The following is a 12,117-nucleotide window of genomic DNA, read 5'->3' as shown; positions in this document are numbered from 1 at the left end:
AAAATCAAGGCACCAACAGATCTGGTAACTGGTAAGGGCCTGCTTCCCAGTTCATAGATGGCTATATTCTCCTGTGTCCTCATATGGCAGGGATGAGGAAGGCTCCTGAGGAAGGCTCCTGAATCACCTCACAAAGTCCCCACCTCCAAATACCATTACACTGGAGATTATATTTCAATATATGAATTTTGGGGGGGACACAAACTTTGTCTATAGTAATAAGAATTTCTGTTGCTCCAATTCTTCACCAATATTTTGAAGTGTTGGACATCTTAATTTTTGCCAATCTGATGGATGTGAAAGAATATTTTATTACTGGCTTAATTTGAATTTCCCTATTAATGAGTATGTTTTAGATTTATTTACCTTTCATCTTCTCTGTCTTCCTGGTTCATATCTTAGGTTAATTTTTTTTACTGGATTGCTTTTTATTATTATTAATTAATGGAGAGTGTGTGTGCGTGTGTACTTAATTTGTGATATATTTTGTGCATCTCTTCTATCTGGCTGTTCCTGAGCTATATCCTTTTATAATAAACTGATAATCTAGTAAGTAAAATGTTTCCCTGAGTTCGCCGCTCTAGAAAATTAATCAAACCCAAGGAGGGGGTTGTGGGAATCTCTGATTTATAGCCAGTAGGTCAGAAGTACAAACAACAACCTGGGCTTGGGACTGGCATCTGAAGTGGGGGAGTGGTGGTGCAGTCTTAACCTGTAGAATCTGACACTATCTCAGGATGGATAGATGTCAGAACTAAGTTGAATTCTTAGACACCCTGCTGGTGTCCCAGGAATTGCTTCATGGTGTTTGGGGAAGCCCAACCTCTCCCCTCTCCACCAATACAAATTGGAATTGGGTCCAAGAACCCAAAGTAGAAGTGCTCAATATTGATGTTTCCAAATTTATCAACTTTCCTTTTTTTGTATGTATTATTTATCAGATCCTTCTAGGTGCTGAGTTCATAAAGTTATTCTTGTTTATCTTTTTTTTTAAGTTTTGCTTTTCTATATTTAGGACTTGATTCTACTTAGAACTATTTTCTGTGTGGTTTGAGATAGGGTCGATTTTTTTTTTTTTATTTGAATGATTGTATCCATCAGGATGAACTACTTTTGCAATGGTAACAGTTTTTTAAATAAAAACATTTTTTATATTTAAATTTTTAAAGTTTTCTATACAGTTTTTCAAGGTTACACTCTATGTAAAATTATTACAAAATATTAGCTAAATTCCCCGTGATGTAATACAATACATCTTTGCAGGCTATCTTACACCTAATAGTTTGTGCTTCCCACTCCCCCCCTCTATATTGCCCGTCCCCCCTCCCCACTGGTAACCACTAGTTTGTTCTCTATATTTGTGAGATTGCTTCTTTTTTGTTATATTCACTAGTTTGTTGTATTTTTTCGATTCCACATATGTGATATCATATGGTATTTGTCTTTCTCTATCTGACTTATTTCACTTAGCATAATGTTCTCCAAGTCCATCCATGTTGCTGTCAATGGCAAAACTTTGTTCTTTTTCAGGCTGAATAGTAGTGCAGCGTATATGGATACCACATCTTCTTTATCCATTCATTTGTTGATGAACACTTAGGTTTTTTCCACAACTTGGCAATTATGAATAATGCTATGAACATTGGGGTGCATATATTTTTTCAAATTAGTGTTTTTGTTTTTTGGGGATATATACCCAGGAGTGGAATTTCTGGGTCATATGGTATTTTTATTTTTTTGAGAAACCTCCATACTGTTTTCCACAGTGGCTGCACCAATTTACATTCCCATCATCAATGTACAAGGGTTGTCTTTTCTCCACATCCTCATCAACATTTGTTGTTTGTGTTCTTTTTGATGATAACCATTCTGAGAGGTGTGAGGTGATGTCTCATTGTGGTTTTACATTTCCCTGATGATTAGTGATGTTGAGCATCTTTTCAAGTGCCTGTTGGCCATCCGTATGGAAAAATTTGGAAAAATGTCTATTCAGTTCCTTTGCTTATTTTTTAATTGTGTTGTTTATTTATTTATTATTATTATTATTTTTTTTTGCATTACGCGGGCCTCTCACTGTTGTGGCCTCTCCCGTTGCGGAGCACAGGCTCCGGACGCGCAGGCTCAGCCCAGCCGCTCCGCGGCATGTGGGATCTTCGTGGACCGGGGCATGAACCCGTGTCCCCTGCATCGGCAGGCAGACTCTCAGCCACTGTGCCACCAGGGAAGCCCGTGTTGTTTATTTTTTGATGCTGAGTTGTATGAGCTGTTTATATGTGTTGGATATTAATCCCTTATCTGCAATGGTAACAAATTATTGCCCTGATTTCAATGTCAAGACTAGTTTATTTCTTGATATTGGTATGTATGAGCTGTTTGTATATTTTTGAAATTAATCTCTTATTGGTAGCATCGTCTGCAAATATTTTCTCCCATTCAGTCAGTTACTTTTTCATTTTTCCAGTGGTTTCCTTTCCTGTGTAAAAGCTTTTAAGTTTAATTAGGGTATTCATTCCATATTTTTATTCCACTGTTCTATTGGGCATGTTTTGTACTATTATTATTACTGTTACTTCTTAATAAGTCCTTGTGTGTGGCAGGTGGGCCAACTTCTTCAATATTGTCTTTTTGCCTATAATTAGCTCTTCACTAATGTATAAATTTTAGAGGCAATTTGTCAAGTTCCGTAAAAGATCATGATGAGATTTCAGCTAGAATTGCATTGACTTCATAGATTTACTGGGGATAAATTACACGTTAAGATACTAAGTCTCATGGTGCATGAACATGTGTATCTCTCTCCATTTATATAGATTTTAAGTCCTTCAGTAACGTTTTATATTTTTCTTCATAAATATCTAGCAAATCTTTCACTAAATTAATTTCTAGGTACTTTGCCTTTCCTTTTTTTTTACCTGTTCTATTTTAAATGGTGTATTTAGTCTGTTTACAGAAATGCTATTGACTGAACGTAGATTTTGGGTCCAGCAACCTTGCAGAACTCTCTTCATTTTTAATTTTTTTGTACATTTTTTGGCTTTTCTACATGGATAATCATATCATCTTCAAAATCTATGCCTTTTCCCCCAATTCTTCAAATTTTTCTTTCATTCTTTGTATTTCTTGATTCTTTAGCTAAGATCTCCAGTCCAAAGTTGGGTAGAGTCATTGATAATGTCTTCCTACTGACTCTAAAGGAAATGCCTTCAACATTTTACTATTCAGTGTGTTGTTTAAGGTTGGTTTTCTGATACACCTTTTAGCAGGTTAAAAATTCCCTCTCTGTTTATATTTACTTGAGAGTTTTATTATCAATAATTAATGTTGAATTTATTGCACCAGAATTTCATGTGAATAAAATATCCTATATCTTTGACTTTTTTCCTCAAAGATTAAGATGTAGCTTTTTCTATCTATTAATTATTTTCATATCTGGCCTTTATATTACCCTCTGGTTAATTTTCCAAAAAATATTTCCAGTTGCATATGGCAGTTTAATGTTTTTTGCTTTCTAAAAAGTGATATCTCAATGAGTTTATGGGCACAGATTAGTTCTTCTTTAAAGCTGATACAATTTAGTGTTTTATGTTTGTAAATCTATATGTGTGAGTAAAACACATGTACCCCCTACAAGTTCTGGCTCATTATATTGCTTGCTAGAGAGACCAATTTAAAAGTCAGAATTTTAAGTTAAGCTAGTAATGCCCTATTAATTTCAAATTCATGATAATTTAATAAAATTGAGCTGAGATCTTTGAATATTCAAAAGACCATTTTGGTTAAGACATTATCAGGCAATGGAAAGTGAGCTAGAGTAAAGGAAGCAGCCAATTACTTCTATTTTCTTTTGCCATAGTTATAAATGTCTCTCAGCTGCTGCATTGCTGGGGCTGTAGATTAATTGCAGGTATTCCAAGACATGGGCATCCTTTTCTGAATTTTGCTTGTTGAGGGCAGAATCAATATCAGCTTCTTTGTGGCTGCTTCCTCATTAGAAACCCTATCTCTATCACCAAACTTTCTTAAAGAGCCAGATGACTGTGGAAGTTCCTTGGAAAAACAAAACAGAAAACAAACAAAAAGCCAGAAGTGGATTTTATTTTTCATTCCACCCCTGCAAAAGGAAGAGAGAAACAATTAAATTTAAATCAAATCACTAGTTCAGTCTTAGGTCCTTCCTCCTCAGAGTTCAGGTCCAAATATTTTGGTGTGAAAAACAGAACCTTCTCAGACTCCTATTTCCTGACTGGTTTACTGCTCCAGTGTTATCACGTGGCTGATAACCTCCCAGTCATTTTTACTTGAGAGCAGGTTCTATCCATGTATATAAATTAGTGACTATGGGCATTAAGTCTTAAAAATTGCCTGGGTGGTAGAAAATATCTGTCTAAAAATATGGTCAAATCTCCATTGGCATAATTCCTAAGTGTCATGTAAAATTGATAAATATGGTATACAGTAAGTCCCCTACATAAGAACGAGTTCCGTTCCAAGAGCACATTTGTAATTCCAGTTTGTAAGTCCAACACAGATAGCCTAGGTACCCAACTAACACAATCGGCTATATAGTACTGTACTGTAATAGGTTTATAATACTTTTCACACAAATAATACATAAAAAATACAAAAAATGAAACATTTTTAATCTTACACTACAGTACCTTGAAAAGTACGGTAGTATAGTACAACAGTTGGCATACATGGGTTGGCATCGAGTGAACAGGCGAGAAGAGTTACTGACTGGAGGAGGGAGAGGAGGTGGGAGATAGCAGAGCTGTAGGATTGGCAGCAATAGGAGATGGAGGGTAAGCTGCAATTTCGCTCACACCTGATGCTGATGGCACAGGTTCTGTTTCCTTGCTGGATCCAGTTATATCTACTCTCTTAAAAAATTGATCCAGTGATGTCTGGGTAGTAGCTTTTTTTTTTTTACTAATAGATGACATCCTGGGCTTGAAATAAAGATATTGTACTACTGTACTCTATACAGTACTGTACTGTAAAGTACACAAAAGTACAACTTGAAGGTTCGTATGTAGGGGACTTACTGTAATATGGGATGAAAGGTTCTAGATGTGTTGCAAGACTTTGATCCTTATTGAAATTTTTTTTAGGAAAAGAGGAAATAATCACTCATTAACCACTTTTTCTTTTTATAGAAGGTATAAAATGATGCTTAAAGGAAATGGAATAGCCTGGACTCTGTTACAAGTTAATAAAATCTCTACAACCTCTACCCCTGGTATCAACTTAGGAACTATGTTCCATATAATTACCAGACCAATGACTAATTAACTCACCAGAGTTATCAGTTTGTCTTCCAAAGTATATTACTTTGTAAATGAACAGCTGAGTGTATTGAAAGAACTGTGTATATACCCTTGCTTCTCAGCAGAGAGCACTGTCAGGTCAATTGCCTGTGCAAGATCTCACCTAAGATGTGCGTATTCTAGGCCAGTTAAACAGTAACTGCTGGTGACCCCAAGCAAGGTAGGGTATTGCCAAATCTGTAAACCTTGATTATTGCCATGCCATTGTCTGTTTTTCCTTAGAGTTTATACCTCTATTCCCAAATAACTTATTCTGGCAATCCATTTGCTTAAGAATATTTATAGCATTCTTGATTATGGTACATTACATCAGTGTGGTTACTTTCTCATTTCTCATTGAGAGAAAACAGAATCAACGTCCAAGTGGCCATAAATACTACTTTTTCCCCTTAGTTTTCCAGCCTTTTGGAATGGTTATTTATTTGCAAACACATATCACATTAGCTGAAGTTATTTGGTTCCACAAGCTATAGTGGACTCTCAACTTTTAAAGAGCAAGCACTTCTTCATGTTCATCTTTGTATCTCCAATTCCAATCATATAGATAGCATTCAGTAATTCTCTTCATACCTCAGTTGAAGTGCACATTACAGTGTAAAACAATGATTTTTTAATTTTGTTTTGCACCAGATAGTTACAGTTTAGGCCAGTGTTCTAGTACAACTATTATTTTTTTTAATAAATTTATTTATTTAATTTATTTATTTTTGACTGTATTGGGTGTTGCTGCACACGGACTTTCTCTAGTTGTGGTGAGTGGGGGCTACTCTTCATTGTGGTGTGTGGGCTTCTCATTGTCGTGGCTTCTCTTGTTGCGGAACACAGGCTTTAGGTGTGCGGGCTTCAGTAGTTGTGGCATGCAGGCTCAGTAGTTGTGGCTCGTGGGCTCTAGAGCACAGGCTCCGTAATTGTGGTGCACGAGCTTACTTGTTCTGTTGGCATGTGGGATCTTCCCGGACCAGGCATAGAGCCTGTGTCCCCTGAATTGGCAGGGGAATTCTTAATCACTGCATCACCAGGGAAGTCCCTCTAGTACAATTATTAACAGTGATTCCCTTCTTACTCAAAAGTGTCCCAATTTAGATGGTAAATTATATGGTCACACCATTTATGTATGTTTTTCTGCCACTTAATGGAGTTCCTTTATGGCAAAGGCCATCTTTGCATCCTCAGGATTTAGCTCAGCATCAAACATAGTGGACCCTCGATAAAGGTTTTCAAAACTGATTAGGTTAAAAAATCATGAAATATCATAAGTGATTTTCCACACATGAAAAATTTTTGAGAAAGAAGTAAAAAAGTATCTATATCATTCAGGGAGCTGGCAAGACACAGAGTGCACATTCAAATTGGGTGAGAGTTTAATAAATGGACTCTGTATAAAGAGGTGGAAAAAATGAGGGAAAGAATAAAGGTTAAAATAAAGGAAAGAATAAAAAACATAAAGGAAAAAATAAAAGTTATTCTGTGTAAAGATGTGAAAAAAAACGTAAGGGAAAGAATAATGGTGATTAATAAGGGAGGAGCAAGACATGACCGTCTAGGCTGATGTAGGAGAGGTGGAAACAGTTAAATTCAGGGAATAGGAAGATGCTTGGAGAAGGCTTCATTATAAGAGCTATGGTTTTCAGTTAGGGAATGCAGCCAGCCCGTGTTGATGCTGCTGACAGGAAACAAAGAGATACATAACCTATTCTTACTCTTCCTTTCTTCAATCTTTTATTGGCTAAATGCAAGGAGAAGCCAGAGGGCAAGGAAGCTTGTTGATATCCATTCATGTCAGCCTCTTGGAATATAGAACATGGTAGAGAAAGAAGAAAGTGGGCCTTTTGGGGGTAAACATAAGACTAGGAGCAGAACTAGGAGAGGAAAATTAAATAATATTAGACATGTGTCATGAGATGGCTGGCCAGGGCTAGACTTCCCTGCATGAAGCAGTACCATCTGTGTGCAGCTAATACCTAACAAGCAGTGACAATACATGTGTTGATAGATAATATCATTTGGTTTCTTCAGAGCTTTAAGAAATAAAAATAATATTCTGACTCTACATTTATTAATTCAGTGATTTTCCCTGTGGTCATCTCTGATTCATGAGCATGTAAAGACAGTAATCCAGGGGCTCCTAAATATGCCTTCTTTCAAAATGGAAATATTTTTATTTCTCTGATTGAAAAAATAATGTTTTTTAAAAGTGATGGAAAAATTTAAGAAAAATAGTAAGTAAAGAGCTATAATTCCACTATTCAGAGATAGTTTCCTTATGCATATATGTGCCTGCATATGTATGTATTTTATATTCATGTGGGCATATACACATTTGTAAGTTTTAAAAATATATTTCTTAGATTGACATATACACACTACTACATATAAAACAGATAACTAATAAGGACCTACTCTATAGCACAGGGAACTCTACTTAATACTCCACAATGACCTATATGGGAAAAGAATCTAAAAGAGGGTTGATATATTTGTATGTATAATTGATTTACTTTGCTGTACAGCAAAGTAACACAACATTGTAAATCAACAATACTCCAATAAAAAATTTTAAGAAATATATATTTCTTAAAATATATTGTGTATATATATATATATATATATATATATAATAACATACTTTTAAAGGAATATTTCTGTGTAGATCTTATCCCCTTGTACCTAAGAAATAACTGAGATTAAAATAGATTGCATGGCAGCTCCACGGGCAGATCTGAGGTTTAAACTAAGACATGTCTGATTTCAAGATAGTCATTGGCTCTTTCACTTTAAAATCTTATCTTCTGCAATAAGGGGTGTTCACAGAAGCACAAAATTTAATATCACCTTTTCAAAGTACCCATTTTGTGAATGGTGGGATTAGATGCTGTGGCTCAGTGATTAGTCAGTTTTGAGGTCTGCGATTGAGCTGGTAGGCACTTAAGATCAATCAAAAGACTACATATGTAGCAAATGTACCAAAGTTGCCTGAATAAATTGTCATGACTTGGAATACATCAGAAACTCTACAACTAGTATTTCCTCAGGAAAAGACATATAAAGCAAGCAAGCAAGAAAGAAAACCCACCCACATCCCCAAAATAAATAAATAAGTAGAACAACTTAAATTCTGAAATTTTCAAATAGAATTTTTAGGTTAGGTGCACTAAACATTTCCCTTCCATTTATTGTTCTATCAATTTCTCTTGTTTCTTTCTTTCTTTCTTTCTTTCTTTTTTTAATGCCAAGGAAGAATTACAGGGAGACCATATGAAATAACAGCAAATGTAAATAAAATAGCAGTGATTTATGTTTTAACAGGTGCAATAAGTTGATTAGAAAATTGTACTGGAAACTGCTTATTTGATAAAATATATATTTGAAATAACTGGTAAGGAGTTGATAATAAAGTTTTTTTTTTAATATTCTAGCTATTGTACAATAGCTTTCATTTACGGCAAAAAAAAGAAAATCATGATATTAGTGCTGAGTTGTTCAATCTTGTACATGACTTTTCCAAAGTCCAAATTATGACTTTGGCCAGTCAGAATAGTTTGCTTTATTTTGGTTGTAATTACGTAGTAATGTTTTCATGAAAAAGGCTTAGAAATGAAAAAAAAAATTATGTTTTGGCAAGTTACAACTCCTGAGATCCTCAGTTTCCCAATCTAAAGATGAAAAGAAAGCATCAAATATACACATTCCCTTTGACTGGAAAGAGACCAAAGAGTGGATATGTTGACATAAATATATATCACTATATATTGTAGAATTAACCAAAACAACTGCTAGAAACTACATTGAGAATGATGGTGCTAAACTAATAGCATTTATAACTAAAAAACAACAGCAGTTAAAACCAGGAAAGCCTCAAAATGTACTGTCTTCCTAAAAATTTTGGAATTCCCAAAGTTCATGTGGTTAGTGGGAACTTTGATATGTTGTTAAATGTTGCCAAGATTTAGCAGTAGATTAATGAAATAGGTTCTTCAGTAAACTCTTGCAACGTGAAACTTTTTGTAACAATTCATAACTCAGCAGTCACAAATAAGAAGCTTTCAGTTCTTATAAGTGAAAATTCATGGTTTGCAGTAAGTGAACTCACAGATCACCTGACCCTCTTCACCAAAATGTGCCTTTAGCTCCCTTGATTTGAAAATGCAGTGTGTAAAAATGAATCGTAAAGACTTCCTAAGGACTTAGAACTGCTACAGTGCACCATAAGTTACAACCAGCTGGGGATAAACTCCTTTATGCTTTACCAATTTCTACCAAAGATCACAGAGTTAATTTGTGATTTTAGGGTTAGGCAGTTGCACACAAATATGATATTTACTTTGTCTTAGAGTTTGCTTATGATACGAGATATGTGTAAAATTGGGAAATTGTCAAAGGAGAACTAAAAAAAATGGGATGGTTGTTTTTTATAAAGTGGATTTTCATGGAACATTTTGGCAAAGGCCAGTTCAGACCACACACCTTCCAAACTTGAGTCTTGTTAAACTGCAAAGCCATGGATGGACCCAGTATAATTCAGAAGTTTCACAAGTCTCCTAAAATGACTTCTCACCTGAGCCAGGCATTCAAGTGCAGGCCACTTTGTATTGTTTCACAGCAGGATCTTGCATTCTTTGAGTGATGTTGCTCTTTGTTGGAGTTCCCAGCAGGGCAGCTCTTCCACCCAGTTGCAACCAATTTCACTGATCAGTAGTTCCTGGTTAGCTTCACCCTATATATTCAATAATTCATTTGGCAGGTGCAAAGTAGACAAATCTTTAAGAAAACTCAAGATTTTAGGAGAATCAGAAAAAGACTCACTGATTATTTGTTTCTTGATTCTGACATTTAATTTGGATATTGAGGAGGATTTACTAGTCTCAAAGTGTTTATACTACAGAGATTTTTATTACTTAATTTTTATTCTTCTTTTAAAAAAAAACTTCATCCCTGTTGTCTATTTAATGCCTTGGATATCAATAGGTTGTTCAGATCTGCCCAGTCATTGGACTGTAGATTTAGATTTATGAAACATGGAAACAGGGAGTATTTGCTTGCAGAAACCTCTGCCCCAATATGCCCAACATTGTCTGGGTTTATTTCTTAGTTCTGCTACTAATAAGTGGGGTAAACTTGAGGGAGGTAGATAAACCTCTCTGTACTTCATCAATAACCTGGGGTACTAATAATATCACCCTTGTACTTCAGGAGACTAATGATACTAAAGTCATTTAATTAATTAATATATGTACAAAATACCTTAAAGCAGTAGTAAGCATATAGTAGGCACTTAGTGAGTGTTAACTCATTATAATTATTATACTCACTTTTGAATAAATATGTATCTATCATTTGGTAATTGCTTTCCTATGTGACCACAAATTGCTGTTTCTGTTTTATTTTTAACATATATTTTTCTTAAATAGGTAATACATTTTAAAAAGGTAAAATGCTAAAGGATATATAGTGAAAAGTAAGTTTCTTGTCCTCACAGTGCCCCAATTGCTATTTCAACCAGTGATGTTTTATGCTAACATCTATTTATTTAAGCTTTCATTTGAAGCATTAGAAGAGCATGGTGAACACAAAATGAAGGATGTTATTCAAAAGGAAATACATTTTTATCTCATTTTTGTTGTTTATAATGATAGTAATAATAATAGAGTAATCTTGAAAAAAAACTGTTTTTGATAGGGTACTTGTTGTGTAGCAGGCATTCTGCCACTACTGTGCTTAATGCATTATGTCATTCAGTAATCACAATTTTGTGAGATAGGTGCTATTATTAACTCAATTTTATAGATAATATCTTAAGCATAGCCAACTGGGATTCAACATTATGCTTTTAAAATTTAACTTGTTTAAGTTGCCAGAGAGTAGAGAAATCCAAATACATTGTGTTTCTTTGAAAGGAATCTTATAGTCTACCTTGGTTTTCTATTCCCTTTTAAATACCACCCACTTTTTTTTTATCAAGTTTATCTAATTTTTCTTGTGCTTTTGGTGCCAAATCTAAGAAACTATTGCCTAATCCAAAATCATGAGGATTTACTCCTGTGTTTTCTTCTGAGTTTTTGTTTGTTTGTTTTGTTTTTTTATTAGTTATCTATTTTATACATATTAGTGTATATATGTCAATCCCAATCTCCCAGTTCATCCCACCACCACCCCCCTGCCCACTTTCCTCCCTTGGTGTCCATATGTTTGTTCTCAGTATCTGCATCTCTATTTCTGCCTTGCAAACCAGTTCATCTGTACCATTTTTCTAGATTCCATATATATGCGTTTATATATGATACTTGTTTTTCTCTTTCTGACTTACTTCACTCTGTATGAGTCTCTAGGTCCATCCATGTCTCTACAAATGACCCAATTTAGTTCCTTTTTATGGCTGAGTAATATTCCATTGTATACATGTACCACATCTTCTTTATCCATTTGTCTGTTGAGGGGCATTTAGGTTGCTTCCATGTCCTGACTATTGTAAATAGTGCTGCAATGAATATTGGGGTGCAAGTGTCTTTTTGATTTATGGTTTTCTCAGGGTATATGCCCAGTAGTGGGACTGCTGGGTCATATGGTAGTTCTATTTTTAGTTTTTTAAGGAACCTCCATACTGTTCTCCATAGTGGCTGTATCAATATACATTCCCACCAACAGTGCAAGAGGGTTCCCTTTTCTCCACACCCTCTCCAGCATTTGTTGTTTGTAGATTTTCTGATGATGCCCATTCTAACCGGTGTGAGGTGGTACCTCATTGTAGTTTTGATTTGCATTTTTCTAATAACTGTTGATGCTGAGCAGATTT

The sequence above is a fragment of the Pseudorca crassidens genome, chromosome 16 (genome assembly GCF_039906515.1).
Source record: "Pseudorca crassidens isolate mPseCra1 chromosome 16, mPseCra1.hap1, whole genome shotgun sequence".
Taxonomy (NCBI): domain Eukaryota; kingdom Metazoa; phylum Chordata; class Mammalia; order Artiodactyla; family Delphinidae; genus Pseudorca; species Pseudorca crassidens.
Note: the sequence above shows the minus strand (reverse complement) of the source record.